We start from the raw sequence: 25,036 nt of genomic DNA, 5'->3' as shown, positions 1-25,036 counted from the left end.
AGATAATAAGTATAAACGGTAAATAGCAGACAGGAAAGAGTTAAGGGGTTTCTATGTGCTTATTCAAGCCAGTAGCATTTTGGCAGAATTTGATCACAAGGCTGGTTACAACAGTTGGGTTGTATTTGGCTGGGGGACATTTTGAAAGGGAAACAAGGAAAAGACGATGGAGAAAGAAGCCTATTGTCCTTAGCAATACGGTCGTCCTTGTGGCCTTGTGCCTACAAACTTGTCCTTCCCATATAACACTCAGAGCAAAAGGCCTCAAATCGGGGATAATGGGTAGTGAGATGCAGTCAAAGAAAGCGTGTGGATCTGTCAGACTACAAATATGCTATAGCCTGAATAAGCCAGGAAGTGAGAGGCTAGAAAAGATATCCCAAATATAGAAATAGGAATATATGGGAAGAACAGTGTGCTGGTCACAATTAGAGCCAGAAGGTTAAGTTGCTTGGCTGGGCTGTATCAACTCAGTGGGTGGTCTGGAGGATGAAATGAGATAACATATCATGGATGCTTGGCTCATTGAATATATTCAATAAATGTTAGCTATTACCTTTGTAAGTCAGACTGATTAACAATGCCAGACAGAAGATATGACCAAATGAGATGATTTATGCTGTGGTTGTGTGAGGGAGAATGCTTACATTTTTTTATGCTCAGGCACTTTGTAGGCACCTTATTTAATTTATCTCCCCTTCATTCTCACATTAAATATATACAGATGTATTAACATCTCCATGTTACAGAGGGAGAAATTCAGACTCAGAGAAGGTAAAACAGTTTGTCCAAGGACACATGGCTTGTCAGTGGTGGAGCCAGATTTAAAAGTCTATCTGATCATGTGCTTCTTCCAAGGGTCTGTTTTTCAGAATACTAGGATACCTGAGTTAGAAAGAAGTAGGTTAGCAAGGAGAAAGTTTGAAATTTGGAACCTAAGTAGAGAGGAACATAAAGATGTAAGCACAGGGGCCTCTATTTAGTGACCGCAGAACATTGTGTGCATGCCTCTGTGGCTCATTCAGTATGTACTACATTATGCTTGTGGATTTTGTTGGATGGTCTCATCTACCATGCAGTACATATCCCATGAGTCGGAAGATGACTTTCTCTTCATCCCCATGCCATGTACAGTGCCTAGGACATAGTAGGTGCTCATATATTTGTTGAATGAATTAATTCTTTAAACTAAACCCAGAATTGTATGTTATAGCCCACAAATGTATGGAAACTGGAAAAAAAAAATAAACACAAGCAGAATTCATGGCATCTGTAAGCAGAGATCTTTTATAGCAAAATAACATGTACTAAAATAATATGTTTGGGTCAACCAGTTAAACAGTGTTACATAACATGAACTTGAGGACAGATCCCTTCAGACTTATTATATCACTCAAATTCCCAGAGCAATGCTTTTCATGGAGCAAACATTCAATAATTTTTTGGCATTATCAAAAGAACTTAACGGTTTAAGATCATGTATGATCTTCCCATCTCTGTGAATTAATATTTCCACAGTTATTGAAATTTAGTGGATTAACATCTTTAAATCTCAACACATGAAAAGGTATATGCAGTTTGTAGTTTTAAGATTTAAGGTCACATCTAAAACAAGCATCTAAATAAAAAGTGAAAAAAGGAAAAAAAAATCCTAAGCCAGACGTTTCGATATTGAATGGGTATTTTGTGCTATGTAGAAACAGCCTATAGTATAATATTTTAATTTTTTACCCCCAACCCTAAACCTACTATCAACATTACATCTTATGAATGGGCAAAACTAGCCACTTAGCATTCTTCTGATAACCTCAATTAGTGTAGATTTGAGAGTATAAACTGAAACAAGAAAGGAAATGCTGAAGGTGCTGGGAAATGGTGCTTTCATTGTTCTGGTAAAAAGTACATAGGGTCAAACAATTGAAAGTTCAACCAGATAAAAACAACCCAAGAGCAAGAAGAGTAAGACTGGGGTGGGGAGGCTAAGAGGTTAATATCAATTTCCATCAAATTTAAGATTTGGATTAAAAAACAGAGAAGCTCCAACCTGCTCAAATCATGTCACCATCTGTGACTCTGATGTGGCATTTGGAAGAATAAAAACACATGCTGGAAAATTACCAAGACAAAGAACAATTCTAGAATCTCGATACAGGAGTTTTCCTCTGTGGCTAAAGGGTTGAGCTACTTTGGGAATATTTGGATTCCTTTTCTGCTTCATCTACTCTGCAAAGCATCTTTTTAAAAATGTCAATGTTGAGTTCTATAACAGGAGGAACCTTTGCGGGTTAATCAAATATCATTTTACAGGCTTGTCCAAGAGTTACATCCTTAAGAAATATGTGTTGGTAGTTATTATCTAGCAAAAGGGAGAACAAAGGAAATTAAAAATCTTATTTAAGCGGCATAATACTTAATGAGCTTTAAGATGTTCTCTTTAGCAATTCTCATGGAAATTATTTAATGCCAAGGGGGAGTTCAAATACCCAGAGAGACTATTTTTGGATCACCTATGCAGGGAAGAAAGTCTGCATCTTTGAATGGAAAACATTTGGTGTTACATGCACATCTGCATTTGTGTTTCTTAAAAAGGCTTTCAGGAAGGACAGAAGACAACATGGTTATTCTTTAAATTTTAAGTCATTGCTTTATTTTGTATTCTTTACATGATGTGTTGATATGGATAGAAATACTTTGTTTTTCAGACATTAAAGGGAAATTGTACTAACATAATACCATTTTCTGTAAACTCCCTGGATTATAAACAGGACTTCCTTTCAATTCAGTGTAAGAGGTATTTTTTTTTTTTTTGAACAGCCTCCTGGGTGCAGGCATGGTTTACAGTGTGACAAACATCAAGGACAGTACAGCTGCTCCCTTCTTACAAACACCTTTCCACCTTTCTTGTCTTGACTGCATCCAATGTTATCCTCATTCAGTTACCTTCTTTCAGTGGCAGGAGTGCTGGGCCTCATGGTAAAGAAAAATAACGTTGACTCCAGAGCTTAAAGCTCTGGTTCCAGGGCTGGTTTTGTCTCTCGTTAGTTATGAGGTTGTCGACCATCTCCATACCTCAGCTTTATCATCTGTAGAAGAAGACAGCATCAGCTAACACAGAAATGTGAATATGAAAGATGCTCAGCAATGCCAACTCTCTTCACCCTTTCCCATCAGTTAGCTAAACAGACCATTCTTTACAAAAAAAGATACTGTCATAGTATAAAGACCTCTTTAGGTTAGGTGCCCAGAGGGAATTGACTTCTGTTTTCCCCACTTCTCTCTTTTTTTAAGTAATAGAACTTTGTTACTGTTATATTTTACAGTTTCTGTTATTTTTATTTTCCTTGAGGAATTAACCTGCACTTACTAGTTATCGTGGGTGGTGGATCTAGGCCCAAGAATAGCATATGTATAGTTTTTCTGGCCAGTATTTGGTTCATGGGACCCAATTTTGTCTTTTAGACAAGACTGCAGGCAGCTGAGATGGTGTGGGCTTAAAAGGCTCTCCTCTTTGAGGATCTGGACCATGAGGTCCACAGAGGAAAGGTATGGGTCTCAATGATGTTATTTGAGCTCTCGTACTCAGCATGCCCAAAGCTAAACCCAGTACGTGCTGGATTTTTCATCAAATAAACCAAGAAATTATTAATATTTGCTTTTACAAGTTTGAATTCATTTCTGACACTTTCAGATGAAAGGGTTTAGATTAACACTTCCAGGAGGTAGATCAACTGGGTGAGGGAGGAATGGGGAGTAAAATTTAAATTTGGGGTAAGATTATTTTTTACTTGCAAACATTTTCTTCAAATGTTTCATATATTGCACTAATTCTTTATTGCATTTAGGGCAAAATAGTTTAGGTTATTACTTTAAAAGTTCCTTGTACTAGAGTTATAAGAAACTCCAAAAGGTCTTGTATCGTGCGGAAAGAAACAACACAGAGAACATCATCTGAAGTATGTACAAAATAATTATGCTTCTCCACCAGCAGGGGGCACTGTGGCTGTCTGAGTTTGGCACCTACAGAAAGAAGTGCACATTTTGGAACCTAAGATGACTTCCTTAAGAGAAAAGCCAAAGAAAATTAGGGTAAAAGCTGTCTGCAAAGGAAAAATGGTTAACAGACATGATAATTAGAGTAAATAGGACATGATGACTGTATAATTCAAACATGGACTCGTTGAACAATCCTAACAGTTCACAGTGGAGGAGGCCCTCCTAGCTGGGAAGACCTAGGCAGAGGTAAGAGGGCATATGGCTGTGCAAAGTGCACAACAAATTAATGGAATTTATTATCCCAGGGGTCTTATAAGCCAAATTAGTAATGTGGAGATGTGTAGATAAATTTATTCTTGTGAGATAAGTAGTGAGTGTTTGAAGGATAGAAGACAACGTGGAAGACATCCTCTATTATTTCATAACCATAGAGAGCCTGGGGGAGTGGAAAAACCCTTGTGACTCCTGGAGTTATGAGTCTGGTTTAGCCTCTTCAAAACTGTGTGATCTTGAGCCCACTTGTTAAGATGAAGTCATAAAACTGCTGCTACCTGACATGATCATGGGAAGCTAAAAATAGATCATTATTTTCTGCGTTTGAAAGACACTAAATGAAGTTGAAAACAAAGTATTTTAGCTCACTATGTGGGTATCTGGAAGAAGAGCATTCTAGGCAGCAGAAATAGAAAATGCAAAGATCCTGAGGCAGAAACATGACTTTTAGAGGAGTAACAAGGAGGCCAAGTGTGACTGAAATAGAGTGTACAACATGGCAGGTAGAGGGACATGATTTTTTAGAGGTAACTGACTATGAGGTCCACAGAGGAAAGCAGGGCCAAGGTATGAGTCTCAATGACTTTGAGCTCCTGAACTCAGCATGCCCAAAGCTAAACCCAGCATATCCTGGATTTTCATCAAATAAGCCAAGAAATTTTTATAGTCAGATCATGAAATGTCAAGAACTTTTAAGCTATTTGCACTGAACTATTTAACTATTACATTGAAGACTAATTTTAGCTTTTGAATGATTTCTATCAATGTATAAACACATAACACATTTTATTGGTTATTAATTATAATATGAATAATTATATTAATGATCAAAGATCAGTCCTTCATTATTTTACATTATACAGTCATTTATACACTTTTCATATTAGATAGGTCAAAATAAATTTGTACATGTAGAAGCAGTTAACACTTTTCTCCTTTCTGTAAACAATCTCACCATTTGAATATGCAAAAAAAAAAAAAAAAAAGAAATGACATGCAGTTTTTTTTTTCTCTAACAGTCTTTACTTGTTCTGGTTTTTATCAGATTTAGTGGGTTTCAATTTTCTCTAGTCTTGGTTTGTGAGTCACATCCAAATGGGGAATAATATAGCAAAGCTGTCTCCACTTGTGTTTTTAAACACAGCTCTTTGGGTAGAAAAATATTTCAAATAATATATTACATTATATTTAAAAATAATAATGTAAATGGGATAGTAAAGAAGAAAGTTTGCTTTAGTACTAACTCAGAACTACAGAAACTCTAAAAAACATTTTAGTGGAAAACACATTTTCAGCCATTAAGTTAGTTTTTAGAGCTACCTTCAGATCCATAGGTCCCTGAAACTTTTTCGTTCTCAATGACCACCATTTATTCTTCGAACATACATTTTCAAATTAAAGGGAACTCTTCTATTAATGCCAGAAATGAATGAGAGAGAAAAGAGGATTTGTATAATCTAATATTAAACTTTTGTTGACAATATCAGTTCTCAGTTTGTGGCTATATTTTTTTCTTATAATATCTGTTGTGGGTTGTAGTGTGTCCCTCTAAAAGATAAGTTCAAGTCCTAACTTGTACTTGTGAATGTGATATTAGAAATAGAGTCTTGGGAAATAGGGTCTTTGCAGATGTAATTAACTGTGAAGGGGTGATGGTGTAAGTCCCTCTCTGAGTCCAAAGGCCTGAGAACCAGGAGAGCCAGTGTCCCAGGACAGGAGAATATGGATGTCTCAGCTCAAGGAGAGACAGTGAATTCACCCTTTCTCCACTTTTTTGTACTATTTAGGCCCTCAATACATTGAATGATGAGCACCCATACTGGTGAGGGCAATCTTTACTCAATCTACTGATTCAAATGCTAACCTCTTCCAGAGACACTGCCATAGAGATGCCCAGAAATAATGTTTACGAGCTATCTGGGCCCTTAGTCTAGTCAAGTTGAAGCATAAAATTGACCATTATATAAAGCATGGGAAAGGGAAAGTATTCTATTATTTTTAAAATTATTTTTATTATTATTTTATTTTTTATTTTTAAATTACAGTTGACATTAAATATTGTTTTATATTAGTTTCAAGTGTACTGCATAGTGGTTAAACGTATAATTTACATAGTGATCTCCCCAATTAGTTTAGTACCCACTTGGCACTACACATAGTTATAACAATACTATTGACTGTATTCCCTGTGCTGTACTTCACATGCCCGTGACTATTTTATAATTACAAATTTGTGCTTCTTAATCTCTTCACACTTTTCATCCAGCTTCCCCCAACCCCTTTCCCATTTGGCACCCATCAATTTGTTTTCCATATCTATGAGTCTGTTTCTGTTTTGTTTGTTCATTTATTTTGTTCTTTAGATTCCACATATAAATGAGAACATATGATATTTATCTTTCCGTGTTTGACTTATTTCACTTAGCATAATATCCTCCAGGTCCATCCATGTTGTTGCAAATGATAAGATTTCATTCTTTTATGGCTGAATAATATTCCATTGTATATACATACCACCTCTTCTTTATCCAATTGTTTATCGATGGGCACTTAAGTTGCTTCCCTATCTTGGCTATTGTAAATAATATTGCAATGAATATAAGGGTGCCTATATCTTTTTGAAATAGCCTTTGGATTTCTTCAGATAAATACCCAGATGTGGAATTGCTGGGCCATAACGTAGTTCTATTTTAAATTTTTCGAGGAACCTCCATGCTGTTTTCCATAGTGACTGTACAATTTGCAATGCTACCCATAGTGTATGAAAGTTCCCATTCTTGCCAATACTTGCCTTTTGATTTATTGATGATAGCCATTCTGACAAGTGTGAGGTGATATCTCATTGTGGTTTTAATTTGCATCAGTAGTAATCATTTGGTTCAGATTTTCAGTTTTTTCTTGACTCCGTCTTGGAAGATTGTATGTTTCCTAGGATTCATCTAGTTCTTCCAGATTGTCAAATTCATTGGCATACAATTGCTTGTAGTCTTTCCTTATAATCTTTTGTTTTTCTTTGGAGCCAGTTGTTACTTCTCTTTCATCTCTGATTTTATTAAGTTCTCTTATTTTATTAGGTTCTCTTTCTCTCTCTCTCTCTCTCTCTCTTTTTTTTTTTTTATGAGTCTGGATAAAGGTTAATCAATTTTGTTTATCTTTTCAAAGAACCAGCTCTTGGTTTCATTGATCTTTTGTATTATTTTTGTAGACTCTTTTATTTATTTCTGTTCTTATCTTTATTATTTCCTTCCTTCTACTCACTTTGGGCTTTGTTTGCTGTTCTTTTTCCAGTTCCTTTAGGTGTGAGATTGAATTGTTTATTTGATATTTTTCTTGTTTCTTGAGCTAGGTGTGTATTGCTATGAATTTTCTTCTTATGACCGCTTTCACTGTGTCCCATAGATTTTGGGTTGTGTTTTCATTTTCATTTGTCTCAAAGTATTTTTTGATTTCTCCTTTGGTCTCACTGTTATGCCATTCATTGTTTAGTAGCATGTTATTTAGCCTCCATGTTTTTGTGTGTTTTTCAGTTTTTTTTTTCTTGTAATTTTATTGTGGTCAGAGAAGATGCTTGATATGATTTCAATCTTCTTAAATTTATTAAGACTTGTTTTGTGGCCTAACATGTGGTCTATCTTGGAAAATGTTCCTGTGCACTTGACAGAATGTATATTCTGCTGCTTTGGGGTAAAATGGTCTAAAAATATCAATAAAATTAACCTGGTCTTGTGTGTCATTTAAGGCAGCTGTTTCCTTGTTGATTTTCTGTGTGGAAGATCTGTCTATTGGTGTCAATGGGGTGTTAAAGTCCCTCACTATTCCTGTATTACTGTTGATCTTTCCCTTTATATTGGTTAATATTTTCTTTATATATTTAGATGCTCCAATATTGGGTACATAAATGTTTACAAGGATTATATCCTTTCGTTGGATTTACCTCTTTATCTTTATGTAATGTTGTTTTTGTCTCTTACTATAGCTTTTGTTTTAAACTGTATTTTGTCTGATATAAGTATTACTACCCCAGCTTTTTTTGGTTTCCATTTGCATGAAATACCATTTCCCATACTTTTACTTTCTATGTATGTCTTTCAAGTTGAAGTGTGTCTGTATATGAGGTTTGTTTTCTTATCCATTTAGCTACCCTGTCTTTTGATTGGAGCATTTAATCCATTTATATTTAAAGTGATTATTGATAGGTACAGTTATTGCCATTTTATTAGTTATATTTTTGATCTTTTTTTTCCTTCTTCCCTTTAAAGAAATCCCTTTAACATTTTTGTAATACTGGTTTGATGTTGATGAACTCCTTTAGCTTTTCTTGTCTGGGAAGCTTTCTATTTCTCCTTAGATTTTAAATTATAGCCTTGCTGGACAGAGTAATCTTAGTTGTAGGTCCTTGCTTTTCATCACTTTGAATATTTCATGCTAATCCCTTCTGGCCTGCAAAGTAACTGTTGAGAAATCAGCTGACATTCTTAGGGGGTACTCTTGTAAGTAACTAGCTGCCTTTTTCTTGCTGCTTTTAGGATTCTCTCTTTGTCTTTATACTTTGGCATTTTAATTATCATGTGTCTTAGTATGGGCCTCTTTGGATTCATCTTGTTTGGATTCTGTGAGCTTCCTGGGCTTGTATGTGTATTCCCTTTGCCAGGTTAGAGAAGTTTTTAGTCATTATTTCTTGAAATAGGTTTTCAATTTCTTGCTTTATCTCTTCTTCTTCTGGTACCCCTATGATGCAAATGTTGATGTTGTCCCAGAGGTCCCTTAAACTATCTCATTTCTTCTCTTGATTCTTTTTTTTTTCTTTTCGCTGTTCTAATGGGTATTTTCTGCTACCTTGTCTTCTAAATCACTGATTCGATTCTTTGCTTCATCTTACCTTCTCTTGATTCCTTCTGTGTCTTCTTCATTTCAGTTATTGTATTCTTATTTATGACTTTTTTTTTATGATTTCTATGTCTTTTTATGCTTACTATCCTTTTTGTTGAAGTTCTCACTAAGTTCTTACAGCATCCTTATAACCAGTGTTTTAAACTCTGTATCTGCTAGGTTGTTTGCCTCCATTTTTTCATTCATTCATTCATTTATTTATTTTTCTGGAGTTGTCTGTTCTTATTTGGGACATGTTTCTTTGTTTTCTCATTTTGGCTGCCTCTCTGTGTTTGTTTCTATTTATTAGGTAGATCTGCTATTTCTTCCAGTCTTGGCCATGTGGCCTTATGTAGTAGGTGCTCTGTGGAACCCAGGGACACAGTCTCTTTGATTACCCACATCGGGTGCTCCAGAAGAGTCTCATGTGTGAGTTGTTGTGTTCTTCTGTTGTAGTTGAGCCTTGATTGCTGTTGATATGTCAGTGGGAGGGATTGACCCTCAGGCTAACTGGTTGTGAGAATCGGCCATGTCCATGGCATATGAGCTGCTTTGGGAGGGTTGGCCTCACCGAATGGCATTCACCCCAGCTGGCTTATGTATGGTCTACTCGTGGAGCTAATTAGGTTGTGCTCTGTTGTGATCTGAAGCTGGCCTCTGAATGTATGGGTTTTGGGATCTTTGGGAGGGGCTCCCATGTAGGCCAAGGTCAGCTGCTGCTTCTGACTGACTCAGGGTTACCTGGTAGGAGCTACAAAGTGATCTATGCCTGTGCTGAACCTAGAGGCATGTGGAAGAGGCCACACTGTGAACTGAGGCCAGCTGCCACCAGTTCCCTGCCTGGGGCAGCTCAGCAAAAGGCCTAGAGCACCCCAAGGCCTGCTGCTGCCTGCTGCTTGCTCTTATAGCTGAGTTGCTGAAAGAGCCTTAGGTAGTATGGGAATTGGTTGAGGTGGTGTCTCAGGTAACCAGGATGTGGCAAGTGGTGTTCACCAGGTTAATTCAGATTTAGGTTTGGTGCCAGTGCTGAGCTTGGGGCCATTCAGCAAAAGGCTCAGAGCACAACAAGGCTAGACACCACTCATCTTGGGCCCACAGACCCCTGAGAGTTGTCTAAGAAAGACTGCAGTTAAAGCAAGGGCTGGGTGCCTGCCATTGAAAGTGCCCCTCGTGGTGTATAAGTTGGATTTTCTATTATTTTATGATTAAACCTCCTCAGTCTTTTAGTGGGCCTGAGTTTCTGGGCTATGTCCTTAATAAGTGTTTATTAGCTTTTTTACCTGCTTTAAGTAATACAGAAAGGCTAAAGGGGGCTGAAGTCGGAAAATGCTTTGCACCAGCTGGACAAATATATTTTTAAAGAAAAAATAATTATTTTAAAATACATATTAAATTCATACTAAAAGTAAATTCCCTAATAAATACTGAAATGGTTCTGAACAAAGGGCAGAAGGGAGATGGAACATTTTGACATTACTCAAGGTTTGTTTTGCTTTCTGTTGATGCCTATTCCTTGGTTGAGAACCTTTGATAGATGTAATAAAAAGATCAATGGAATGCTTTATGTAGGTCTTAAACTTGCCTTAGATGATATCTGAGGATAAGATATGTCAACTGATGTGCCCCATACCACACATTTAACCTGTGGTACAGAAAGCTCCAATCAGGTTTTTGAATTTCTATTAAGGTGACCGACCATTCTAGTTTGCACAGAACTTAAGGTGCTCCAGGGATGGGAGACCTTTCAGTGTTCAAATCACGAAGTCCCCAGGCAGGCGAGGAAGTGTCGTCACAATTTGGAGAATTTAAAATCCTTATTTAAAACTAAGTAAAAAAGATAGGATGAAGAATTTTCTCCTTTGCACTTATTATCTGTGTGCTGTTTTCTTAGAGCATGCCTGTGTATGTAATGTGTCAGATTATAGGAAGATCAATTTGCTGGCAAACAGTTTATAAATTACTTCATTACTCATATCAGCATCATCTGAGATTTCTATCTGTCTGACTAAACCAAACAATAAAACAGGCAGAAGCTTCTCTTTTCACGGGAACTGCATAAGTGCCAAGCCTTTCTGCCTACTGGCAACCTACGCTTGGGTGGAAGATTGACGGCAGTTCTGAGTAAAACTTTAGATGTTACCATCAGAATCAGGAGTGGGAGGAAACAGGATGGGGCTGGAGGGAAAACATCTTGGCGTGACCAGGCTTGGGAACAGCTCATCCTGTCTCTACTGTCACCTCTACTGCAACCATATTGCTCTTTCTTTATTTCCCCAGCTTTATTGAAGTATAACAGACAATTAGTTGCTCATATTTACATTGTACAATTCAATGAGTTTTTTTTTCAATTATAGTTGGCTTACAATAATATATTAGTTTTAGTCATACAGCATAGTGATGAGATCTATATAATTCACAAAGTGATTAACTCACTAAATCTAGTACCCCTCTTCCCCTTACATATTTTTACGACATTCTTGACTATTTTACTTATGCTACACTTTATATCTCCATGACTATTTTGTGTCTATCCATTTGTACTTCTTAATCCTTTTGCTCTTTTTCACCATCCCCCACAACCTTCCCTCCTGTCTAGTAGCCCTCAAAATATTCTCTGCATCTGTGAGTTTGTTTCCATTTTCGTTGTTGTTATTTTGTCCTTTAGATTCCACATGTATGTGCAATCATGTGGTACTCATCTTTCTCCATCTGACTTACTTCATTCAATGTAATACCCTCTAGGTCCATTAAGGCAATATGTTTTTCCATCTCTTTCCTTTTAGTCTGTGTGTGTCTTTTAATCTGTAATGAGTCTTTTGTAGGCAGCATATGTAGGAGTCTTGTTTTCTTATCCATTCAGCTTCCCTATCTTTTAGTTGGAACACTTAATTCTTTTCCATTTGAGGTACTTATTGATAGATATGTAGTTATTACCATTCTTCATTCATGTTTTTGATACATGTTTTTTTCTTTTTAAAGAAGTCCCTCCAACATTTCCTGTAATACTGGCTTGGTGTTGATAAATTCTTTTAGATTATTTTTGTCTAAGAAGCTCTTTATCTCAAAATGATAGCTTTGCTGGATGGATAAAGTATCCTTGGTTTTAGATCCTGGGTTTTCATCACTTTGAATATTTTGTGCCAAGTCCTTCTGTCCTGCAAAGTTTCTTTTGAGAATTTAGCTGCTCATCTTATGGGTGCTCTCTTGTAGGTAACTAATTGCTTTTCACTTGTTGCTTTTAAGATTCTCTCTTTGTAGTTAACCTTTGGCATTTTAATTATAGTGTGTCTTGGCGTGGGCCTCTTTGGGTTCCTGGGATTGTGTGTCTATTTCCTGCACCTGGTTAGGGAAGTTTTCCATCATTATTTCTTCAAATATATATTTAACTTCTTGTTCTCCCTCTTCAGATTCCCCTATGATATGGATGTTGTTACCCTTAATTTTGTCCCATAGGCTCCTTAAATTATTATATTTTTGGTACTTTTTTCCTTGCCATGCTGATTGAGTGCCCTTGGCTTCCCCATCCTCTATATAAAAATGTGGTTCAATCCTCTTCTTCATCTACTCTGTTGATTCCCTCTAATATACTCTTCATCTCAGATGATGTATTCATTTCTGACTGGTTCCCCTTTATAATTTCCATTTCCATTTTTGTTTTTTATCTCTTCGTTAAAGTTCTCAGTGAGTTCATCTACACTTCCCTTAATTTCATTGAGCATCTTTATAACCAGTGTTTTGAATTCTGCATCTTTTAGATTGCTTGACTCCATTATTTCTGGATCTCTGTTCTTTTCTCTCATATTATTCTGCTTCTTTGTCTTCCCATTTCAGCTGCCTTTTTGTGTCAGTTTCTATGTACTAAGCAAAGCTCCTGAGTCTCTCAGTCTTATTAGTGCAGCTTTCTGAGTAGGTGTCCAGTGGCACAGTCCTGAGAGGGGTTCAGCTGCAGGCCAAATTAGCCCCAGCCTGGGCCACCTGTTAAGATTCAGCAAGCAATCCACAGATGCTGTGCTTATAGTTGCCTCAAGAAACCACACCAGAAATCGAGGCCAGCTGGTTCCAATGTGAGTCTTGGTGCTGCTCATCAAGTAGCATAGGACTTGCTGAGGACACAACTGGGTGTGGCTTGGGTGGGGCCACGAGTTGGGGGAGGCTGAGTTTCAGAGAATCCTCTGGGCAGAGCAACCTATGTTATCTAGTTCGATCATGTCTCAGCTATGGTGGTGCAGCATCTGCACATTGGGACCGGGTAGGGCTCAACAGAGGAACAATGGATACCACCAGCACTTCTGCCCGGGAGAACGACTTGCCTCTGGCCCTCGCTCCTACAACTCAGTGTCCTGTAAGTCCTAGGCGCCTCCCGAGCAGCTGACCCAGCGCTGGTGCTCACAGCGAGCCGGTCTGTCAACACCAAAGTCTGCTCATGGACACGACCCCTTTAAGAGGCGTCTGCAGTTGCCAGCTGCCGCTGCTGCTGCCACAGCCTCTGTCCCACTCATCCGCTCAGGACTGGGCAGCCTCGCATCTTCGCCCCCTCCAACTGTTGGAGAGTGATTTCTTATTTCTCTCCCTAGTTGTAGGGCTTCTGTTCATCTAGACTCCAGGCAACTCCGCTTGCTGTTTGTTCCATGTCTCCTTTACAATTTTGATGTGGTCTCAAGAGGGGATGAACTTATCTCTGACTTTCCTCCAACCTAAGACTGAGGCACAGTGTTTTTCTAGGCATTTCCTTCTCCAAAGGGACTGAAGTCTTGCCTTTGACACACACCAAATTGCTTAGGACTCTGTGCACAAAGACTGACACTTGAGAGTTAACCATTCTTGGAACCCTGATGATCATGAGTAAATTGATTAAACTCTGATTGAAGATGGGTCTGTTGCTCAGGCACTATATTGTATCTGGCACTATATTGTACCTGAAATTCCAGCATTGTTTGAAACTCCCCTTTCACTCTCCTGGTCAGAAGGATGTCAGGCCAGTGTCAGGCTGAACCCGGGCAGGTAGCACTTGGCTGGATGCACTGATGTGGCAAGCAAGAGCACAGAAACAGGGAGTGGTGTCCTGGAAGTTTGCTGAAGGTCAGGGACTGTGGCACCATTCCAGGGGGCTTCATGGAGAATTAGATCAATATATGGAAACAAAATGGGAGCCAAGGGTCAGGGAAGCAGTGGAATAGGACTGGTGGAGCTACTAAACGGGGGCAGCTGGGAGTAGTCGTGGACTGTGGCGAGCTCTTATCCTATGGTGGCTCAGACTCAGAAGGCTTATTTAATGTGGTTAAAGAGCAGTGAAAAGGTGAAAAGGATTAAGAAGTACAAATTGCAAGTGATAAAAATAGTCATGGGACATGAAGTACAGCATAGTGAATATAGCAATAACATTGTAATAACTATGTATGGTATCAGGTAGGTACGAGACTTATTAGGGCAATAACTTTGTTAGTTCTATAAATGTCTAATAATTATGTTGTAACCTGAAACTAATATAATATTGTATGTCAACTGTAACTTAAAAATAAATTTAAAAAATAAATTAAAAAAATTTAGTTAAAGAAGGAATAATGAAATGATCACTGACTTGATGTAATAGGCAGGTCTATTGACATAGCCATGCTGTGTGGAAAGAGCAAAGTTTCCCCAACAATTATAAAATTTCAGATGCTCTCTTTATAACCAGCCAATACTCTGATATCTGTCTCATCTAGATCGAGTTCTGTGACTGGCCTTTATTTCTATTGATTTTGAGTCCTTAAAGAATATCTATTTAGATGAGTTTTTCCTCTAAAGCTAGCAAATGCAACTAAAAGAAAGAAATATTCTAAGATGATAATTGCCATGTCGAAGAAAGAAAATTGAGATCGCCTTAGGCCATAAAAAGCAATATTTCAAGTTTTTACTTTTTGATGTTATAAATGACCAGGGAAAATTTTGCTTGAATATTTTCCATTCTTGGAATAAGGATTTCTAATTTGTTCAAAGGTAAGGTAGTACCTTTGCCTCATGGCCACTAGAGTTTGGAGAGTATATGTTGATGGAAAAGTTCTTTTACTGAAATATCTTGTCTCTAGCATGACCTCTGCTCAGCTGCAAATAGCATAGGGTTATATCCTTGAGGTGTGCATTTGTCAGGAGAGAAGGTGTGGCTGGAGGCTTCTCCTAAGTGAGCAGCCATTTCAGGGACCTCTGTCTCTCTCACTTTGGAGAGGCTATTCTGCTAATGCATTCCTTGTTATTTTGAAAAAATGTGTCTGGAGTCTCTTGCATTAGAGGATGGGTGTTCTGATATGACACCATAGTTTATTGGTCAAAATTTCCCTGGAAAGTACAAAAAAACAGCTTTTCAAGCCTCTCTTTTCCAGAAAACCATTTCATTCAAATTAGAAATAAAATTCCTAGATGCAGATAATGTGTGTTTGCCCTCGTAGGTCCAACACAAATCTAAGACTTTTATGTGAAGAGATTTAATCTTTAGAATCAATGTGGAGAATATGGCCAGTGTGATTGTAAGTGTTGAATGTTTTTTATTTGCTGGGAACAGGTGTGCTGGCTTAGGACTTTGCCTCCTTTCCCCTCATTTTTATCGATTTTTTGTAAATAAATAAAATAAATAGTTATTAAGAAAAAATACTTTGAAATAATTTAAAGCTTTTACTTTTAAATATATTATGTCAAAACTAAGAGTTAATAGAATGGATCTAATCAGTGAATTTGAAAAGGGAGATGGTATCCCTTACAAAGATGATACTAGTGGACACTTATACATGTATTGTTTACTTTGTGCCTGGCACTGGTACAATAAACACTTTACATTATTATTCTAATTTTATAGATATGAGAACTGAGGCTTGAAGAAGTTAAGAAAGGTCCAAGGTTGCACACAGTGTTGGAGCTGTGATGCCAATTCAAAGACTCTTTTCTATGGTCCATTTAGAGAGCATTAGAGGGACAAAATTGTCATTTGATCATGATGGATTCAGACCTTGATTCAGTTCTATGGTCTACATAAATCAACTCTACATTTCCTATGCACATTCAAAGCTGCTCTGTCAACCTTGAACATATTGTCCCCATAGACATGCACATCAATGGGAATCATTAAACAAATGAGAAAGATTATATTCATCGACTGGATGTGCTTGGGGCTTTAATATTTCCAGTTTTATTTGGGTCCCACTGATTTCTTAATTGAGGTGTGCATTTGTCAGGAGAGAAGGTGTGGCTGGAGGCTTCTCCCAAGTGAGCAGCCATTTCTTTTTGCCTACTACTCTTGCAATTCTCTACCTCTTCTCTTTGTTAATCACCTTCCCCAATCACATGATCTTACCAGAGTGCTGACAGTTGTAGCTGCAAGAGCAGAATAAGCCAACTGCTGTTCTAAATTATTCTCCCAACACAGGGACTGTTTTTTTCCTGTCAGCTGTTTTCTCTCTTTTATAAAGGTCTTGATGTTCATTCTTCACTGGTTCATACTCTCTGCAACATAAAATGTATTTCTGGTCTTTTCAAGCCTTCCTAACTTTCTCCTTCCAACTTTAAGCTCTTTCTAATTTGTCCTTTTAGCCTGCCTTCTGTGATTACTCACACCATCTTTCAGTCACCTTCAACTCTTGTCTGTGTGGGTCTTCTTCACCATCTCCAGGTATCTCTTTCCATCACACTCTGACTTTATTTAATGCATTATACAAGAATTAACTCTTCACTTTTTCTTTTGTCAAAGTAATCCTTAACCTTTTTTTATTCCATTCCCTAAAAAGAGCTCCTGAACATAAATGTTTATAATTCTGTTTGGGCGTCTCTTCTCTTCTCAAAATATCCAGCTCATTATATTGGAGGCACTCAATATAATAAAAAGAATAAGTAACTTTATCTGTGCCAGATATATTAACTCATAATAGTGCTTACAACAACTCTGTGAGGTGAGTACTATTATTATTCTTAGTTTATAAATGAGAAAGCTAAAGATATGAAAGGCGATGTAACTTGCTCAAGGTCACACAGCTAGGTAAGTGGTAGAGCTGGGTTCTGAATATGAATAAAGGTTTCAATGTTTGTGTTTTTAATCCCTATGCTCTACTGTCTTTTTAAAGACAGTGATCTGGCTATCATCTTTTTCCACTTTAATCTTCTCTTGGTATTAGTTTCCATTTCTTTCACCCAAGGAACATTCATAGATATAGCCCAGATCTTAACAGACAATTACTAACACTTAACAGAAAAATAATTTTGCATCTCAATTCTGTAGCGATTTCTTCTCTCAACTAAGGTAATGATTGCGCCTAAATAGGGTCAAAACATCAGAGCAGTTTGGCCAACTTGGTCAAATATACTTAAGAAAAAAACGAAAAGCCAGAAAGAAAGAAAAATAATTTAAGCTTTTATGTATAATGAAATCAATATTAAGAAAGTAGATGTGACATTATTTTCCTCTCTGGAATAGACAGATAGCAACTGATATATTTGCCCAAAAATGTACCTTCTAACTTTTCCAAGAAATGCTTCTACTCTAAGTCCCCTCAGTTTGGAGATATGAAAGTTCAAGCCAATCCTGCTTCTCTGGTACCAATTATCTATTAACAGGTGCATGCCTGATAGCAGCCGGGCCAACCAGAGCTCTTCTCTGGGATTTTTAAACTTTGGCTTAGAGAGACTCCACTCCAGTTTCCCTTTTCTCAATTCTGTAGGAGTGTCTTCAATTCTGAATAGAATAGAAATGCACTCTAGCCTGGAGAAAAAGCTGGTTTATAGTAGACACAAAGGGAACCAATAAACAGAAACAAAGTCACCTAGAGGACTCCCTGTCCACCCTTTGGTTACCTGAGTCAATAAATTCCTTCTTTGCCTAAGTTGGGTTTCTGCTAGTCAAAGCCAAAAGAGTTCTGCGTAAGGCATTCTCTCTCTCTCTCTTTTTTTTTTTCCTGAGGACTGAAAGTTACAGGGTGGAATTTATAGTTTGAATCATGGTGGCTTAATCCAAAGGTCTTTGTGCACTCAAAGTTCTTTCTAAATTTTAGATCTGTTAGTTCAACAGAAGCAGCTTAGTATATTGAAAAGAATACCAGTGAAGAGGTTTGAAGGTCCAGAAAGTTAATTTTCCTGTCTGAACCTCTGATTTCTCACCTATAAATAGGGTCAATATTTACCTACCTATCATCACACATTGGGTGGCAAGAACTAATTGAACTGATACACCTGTAAAAATCTTAGAAAGTACTAGATCCTGAAAGGAAGACAAAGCAAGTATTATCATAATTTGTTCAAAGAGAAAAAGCTTTAGAGAGTTCAACAAATTAAATGTAGATGGGTATGCACATTGTCATCACCTTCCTCAATTGCACGTGACGGGCTTCACTGTGTGTTTCCAAAACCACAGTAGACTCAGCCCCTGTGAATAGGAGCAGGCTGGAAGTGAGAGAGAAGTTGACAATCTTGGAGGCATCTCTCCAGAAATGAGGATGTGAGTAGGTGTATAAATGCCCTATTTGCTTGTCCTTCAGTGAGTTCAATCTGAAGCATGTTCTACATGGTCCCTCATAGGTTCCCCAGGGGAATTTGACCCCGATTGTCCTATGTGGTAACCAGCTAAATAAATATACTTTATTGACTTTCCATCATTCCTAACGTCACTCTTCCTGCTCCACTACTTCTATTTCTTCTGATCTTGTCCCAAATAAATGACCTGAAACCAAGATGGCATTACTGAGACTGTGCTTTCAGCAGACTCAGGGATAAGATAGCATAGTAAATGTTTAATTTCCTAAATCAACAAAAAGGAGAAAAGGCATAAATAGTTGTCAATTATGAGGACTCATTGCCCCTTCCTCTCAAATATGACTATGAACTCCCAGGAAAGTTAGGATTTTAGTTTGATAAACTTTGAATTACATTGTACCAGAACAATAAAGAATTTCTATTTGGTCTTGAAATGAAGATAACATACTTAATTAACATGCACATATAGACACAAACTCAAACATACATTCTCACCCAGTCTGTGTGTAGTATTTCCAGATCATTCTTCTTATTAGTTGTCTGATCCTAGAGGGTAGTGGTAAGAAAGAAGACTGTTCACCTCAGATAAATTTTTAAATTACATGAATAGATGGATAGTCAATAGATGGACTATTTTTATAAGTTTGTTTATAAATAAAATGATATTTCTAATTTTTATTAATGTGCCATTAAACATATTTATACTAGAATTAAATGAAGGAAAAGTCCATATCAATCTTTCAAGAAGTCAGCTTCTTTTTCTACTGAGTTCAAAGTAATCCACTGTCTTCTCTAACTATCCTACTTTCGAATCTGCTATCAAATATTTCATGAAATGGAATTGATTTTGACCTACATTTGGGATGAGATTGCTAATACATAACTCTGTGCTGTCCAAGAAAACAATATTTTCAAGAGAAAAATAATTCAGCATAAAGCAAACATGACTACCGTGGTTTGTGCGGAAGGCTACTATTTTTGAATTACTAATGACTATTTTGTCTTTATATTTTCTTTTCCTTTTTGACCTTTTCTCCTTTTAGCAGTTAGGCCATTTCATGAGGAAAATATAGAGCAACAAATAGAAAAAAATAAAACAAAAAAGAGTCTCTTTCTGACTTCTGCTCCTTAGAGGAGTATGTTTATGTCTGTTTATAAATAAAGTGATGTTTCTAATTTTTATTAAATAATAGAAGACAGTGAAATAGTATTAACATATTAGAATTAAACATAGAAGGAGGTTCACATCTTATTTTAAAGAAGTTGACTGTTTTTTACTCTAAGCCGTAAACTAAATGTATCAACTCCACTTCCCCTCCTTAGAACAACAAAAGTTGCTCATAACATTAATGAAAGATGTAAGAGAAAATATGAGAGAGGACAACCTTCCTACTCCACATACCATATAGTAAAGATTCCTTATGCATATAAGAGGGAAAAGAGTTAGAGGGGAAGTTTCGAGTGTACCTGTGAATAGTCCAGGGTCAAAAGTCCTTTATTTTGCTTCCACAACTGAATCCCAGAGAGGCAGGAAGATGAAACCTATTTTGCCTTGTTGGGATCCAAAAGGAAAAAGACATGTGCCTACTTTCCTAGTTTAAATCACTAAGAAAAGATAAGACCTTAGAAAGCTGAATTGACTAAGTAGCATGTCTTGGCACACAGGACCTTAAAATAGACTAGCTAGGATTTCCACACTTTGTGGAAAGAAAAATTTATAGTTTCTGTATGTAGACCAGGAACATGGAAGTATTGAAGACAGTTGCTGAATCTGATGGAGTCTTGTTGACAAGAACAAGGAAAAGCTCGGTGATATGTAGGGGACAATGACTGAGGCCCAGGTGAGATACTGGGCATCTCTGTAGATTCCAGTGTTCACAGCTGATAACAAGGTCAGGTGTCACCCCTCTGTTACCAATACCTTGGTACTGTGTAAGCTCCCTGGAGTGTCTATGTAACTCAGAGGGAAAATGGAAGGCCACTGAATTGGCTGAGATTAAGTTTTCACCTCTCTGGAAAAATTAGGACACAAAATAGAATTTATGTTAAATTATAGAAAATAAAGGACTTTTTGGCATACTTGAATGTGTATGAATACATGATGTACATACTAATCATAATTGTGTTTTTCATAGAAATTTTGCTTTTTTCAAATGACATATTTCTTCTTTCTTATAAATTAAAAAATTTTAAAAAGCTCCTTACAGACAGCATTAATGTGACTTTTCGTTTTATTTAACCATTGTCAAACCAGAACAAAACAGAACAAAACCAAAACCAACCATGTGGAAGATTTAAAAGAAACTGAAGGGTGCTTACATTTTTTTTTTTTTTTTACTTTTGCCTCCTCTATCTGGGAACATGAAAATTATGACAGTTTTATTTCTGTACCCTTAGGCGTAAAACTCATATATTGTCTTCACATTACCAAAAGCTTTTGGTCTGATTCATGAGTGTCATGATGCAGAAAGATGGTTGCGTTTTTGCCTGACTCTCATATACCATTTGACAGCCTCCCACTCAGAGAACTGGCAGACTGGCTGGGCAGTTATTGTGCTCTACAAAGAAAATTATTACAGAGAAATATTCATACAACAGGAATGGAAAAATGAAACTCACAGATTTCAACACAACATGAAATGATTTACTTTAGACAGTGAAAATCTCCATGTTAAGGTTAATTAAGATCCTTTTCATTTAAATTCTTTTAAATTTTCTTTAAAGAAGAGAATTTTCTTTCATTAAGAAAATTAGAATAATCTCTTCACTCTCACTCCTCTCTATGTATAACTATTACTTAAATTATGATAATTATGCCTAAGAAATGTCAGCCCTGATTTATCCCCATATGGTGCCCCCCTCTCACTTCTATTTCCATTCACATATTCACTTTGTAAATTGCTTTTTTCAGGTTATTTAAAGTGAATAGATTGCACCGAAGGCCACAATTAGCAGCCTCCCTGTATCCATGACCAATGCAGCGTGACCTTACAGATTCTTCCAGCAAGAGGTAAGTCCGTTTCCTTAGTCCATGGGCCTGGACTGGCCTTGTGACTTGCTTTGGTAAAAGAATTTGGCAGAAGCGACACTGCTGCTTGTGAGCTTAAGCCTCAGGAGGTCATGCGTGCTCCTGCTTTTTCTCTTGAAACCCATACCACGATACCACTGCCATGTGAACAAACCTGGATTGCATCAGGGGTTGGGGCTTCAACATGAATTTTTTTGGGGACATAATTCAGTTCATAGCAGTGTCTAAAGGGGTCACATGCTTCATTCCCTGAGTAAAATGTAGCTACATTTAGATTTTCCTAACTAAGGGGATTAATAAAACTCATTTAAAATATTCCTGGAATTGATGATTCAACAACCATTGTAGTGATAATTCTTTTAGAGTCAATAGGTTCTTGCTTATGTCTACTAATAAATCTTTTTTATTAAATCCAGTTCAATTCAACATTTACAACTCTCTTCTGAACAGTTAGGGAATGAATGATTGGTGCAGCATTAAAATTTTATTTCTCAAAGGCGGAATGGTTGCATCATTGCTTTCGTTCCTTATTGTGTTTGTTGATATTTAACTTTATGATTTCTAGTACTATATCTAAAACCACCAGTAATACCAGTTAGGGTCTCTGGAGGTTGTTTCTTTTTAACAACATTTGAAATTTTCTTAAATTGGATAACTGATTACAGGAAGCAAGCTGTTCCCATGGTATCCATGAACTAAAATTCAGAACTACGTAAACCTCTTCTTTCACTGGAGGAAAACGCACATATGAGAAATTTCTTTTAGGATAAGAACCAAAAGTATACTAATTTTAGTTGATATAACTAACTGATGTTTACATTAGTACAGGACCTGATCTTAGACATCTTTGTTTTGGCTGTAATCAGTCACTTTCTTAAGAGCACATTGTACTGATATCTGCCAGCTTTCTTTTCTGCATTCTTGAATTAACTTTATTGATTCATTTATTCTCTGAATTAATAGCTAGTGATATCCTACAGTGTGTTAGGTACTATTCTAGGTTCTGAGGGTATGGTGGTAACCAATGAGACAAAGACCTTCTTCCTAGGACTCTCACTTTCTAGTGGGAGGATATCAACACAAAAATGAATATACAATGTACTGTCTAGTACCATTATGTGTTATGAAGAAAAATAAATCAAGATATGTGGATAGAGAGTGGAACTATTTTACATAGAAGGGTCAAGGATAGTATCCCTGAGGATATGAGATTTGAACAGAGATCTGAGGAAGTAAGAGAATTAGATATACATATGTCTGGAAGAAAGTTGCAGGCAGAAGAAACAGCAAATGTCAAGGCCTGAAATCATACAACTTTGTTTAAAAACTTAGCTCAAGTACTATTTCTTACTCCTCTAATTTTTTAAAAAAAAATGTTTAGTTATGTTTTTTTTGTTTTATTTTGTATTTTGAAAGTGATTTCAGAATAACAAAGGAAAGCTTTATATAAAAAGACTGAAGAATGTTCTCCCTGGAGATTTCTAAGTTAGGTTGCTTAAATATCTGAAAGAATTTGTCTGACTTTGCCAGGCCCATCACAATGTCCCAAAGCTGGTATAAGGTTGGAATTTGTAGGCCTACCAGTCACCGTCTGCTCTTCTGCCTATCATTAATCATTAAAAGTGTTTATTGGCACCTAAGATATTCCAGGACAGCATTAGAAACTGAGGATGCTAATTGACAAGTAAAACATACTCTTTGACACCAGAAAATTGTTTATTTCTACTCGAGATCAGCTGTCAAAATGGTAAAGCCATAGGTTCTGGATTCCAACAACAAGGGTTTATATTCTGGCTCTGCCACTTGCTAAAATTAGATGTTATACAACATATAAATATGCTTATTTATTTATGCTTCAAATTTCCAGTTTGAAAACGGGGGTTCATTTATTCCACAAAATATTAATTGGGACATTTTTAGACACTATTGTAAGCACTTTGGGATACAAAGGTCAACAAAACAGACAAAAATAAAATAGTATTTAATTAATGGAAATGTGTTAAGGATTGTATAAGGTAATATGTATGGTTCCTGAAGCACAATGACTATTAAATAAATGTTAGCTATAGATTTCTAATATTATAAAACTAGTGCTTTATATAAAGCCTTAACAAAGAGTAATCAGATTGAATTATTATTTTATGGAGCAGGAGGCAACCTCCATTGTAGCCTGAAAATACAAAGGATGTTGATAAAGTTGTGAATAATTAAAATAGATTAATGAAGAGAAATAAAAATGTCTAGATGTCTGATGTCTGTCTATTCTTAACTTTTGAGGTTGACACTGAGTGGCAGCCATGCTATTCCCTGTTCCTTTTCCTGTCTGTGACTAAACTGCAAGGTGCCTTCACAGTATACATCTTCCTGTTTTCCATTCTTGTTCTCAGTTTTTTTTAGGTTATCATACTTCATCTAAACAGAAGTACTACACTTCCTAGCATTCCTGGCAGCCAGAGATGGCCAAAGAGATAAAATTAGAATTTACTAGGTAAAACTTCTAATTAGGGTCTTTCAAAGAGGGAGAGACTCAGCTTATGTACGTTTTACTCTTTGCTGTTCACCCTTTCCCTTCTCTAGATCATTAGCTCAGTGCTGGATGTGAAGTAGCCATCTTATGATAATGAGGTAACCATACAAAAAAGAAAGCAAACACAAGGATGGTGAAATGGGAGGCTGGAATGAGCCTGGCTCCCAAGTGGCACTGAAGAGTTGTCAAATTAGCCCTAGATTTCCTACTTGGAACCTCTTGTTAGGTATGCAAAACACATCTAAATTTGTTTAAGCCACTGTTACATTTTTGGGGGAGATGAGGGATTGTTTCTATTATTCGTGACTAAATGTATCCCCTAACCAATATACAGTTTCTGATGCCACTATCTATTAGAGATCCTTCATGGGCCTTTAGGGGCGACTTTTGTATTTTTAGGTGTTTAGCAGTTGCTCACATTACAAACCCTATTTACTGACAAATAAATGTCTGATTCTGTTTCTGCTCCCGAATTCAGTTTTGTCATCTTTTGTAGACTTTTTGTACCACATTTGACATTAATTTGAACCCACAGGTGTAAGCTCAGTGTAAGAGGATGGAAAAAACCTTTCCTCCTAAGGAATTCTCAGCATGGTGATGGATACTCAGTGGATGCTCCAGGAATACACATGGGTGAGGCTGCTGATGTCATTCATATCAGAAACAGTTTTCTGCTACAGCAATAGTGGCATCTATGTGTCATTTACATGTAGAATTATAGCTTTCTCACACCTGTTTATTTCCCATTTTCAAGAAGTCTTGCTTATCAAACTAGAAAATCAGCTGATTTTAGTATAAATGAATAAAAGAGTTTTGGTTTTCCATTATTTAAAAGGGAAACAATCCAAAAAATTTTT

At 36.8% G+C, this 25,036-nt stretch overlaps 1 long non-coding RNA gene across 1 annotated transcript in view; it reads left to right on the top strand.

Annotated features, from left to right (window-relative positions):
- Positions 1-24,819, top strand: part of LOC112486146 — a 70,771-nt gene extending 45,952 nt beyond the window's left edge. Inside the window, exons 2-3 of the long non-coding RNA XR_003048651.1 lie at positions 21,536-21,634; positions 24,715-24,819. This is a non-coding gene — a long non-coding RNA (uncharacterized LOC112486146). The remainder of the gene's footprint in view (positions 1-21,535; positions 21,635-24,714) is intronic.
- The last annotated feature ends 217 nt before the right edge of the window (positions 24,820-25,036 follow it).

This window comes from Pteropus alecto, unplaced genomic scaffold (assembly GCF_000325575.1).
Source record: "Pteropus alecto unplaced genomic scaffold, ASM32557v1 scaffold106, whole genome shotgun sequence".
NCBI lineage: Eukaryota > Metazoa > Chordata > Mammalia > Chiroptera > Pteropodidae > Pteropus > Pteropus alecto.
The sequence above is the reverse complement of the archived record's forward strand: the minus strand, read 5'-3'. Positions and strand labels throughout refer to the sequence as shown.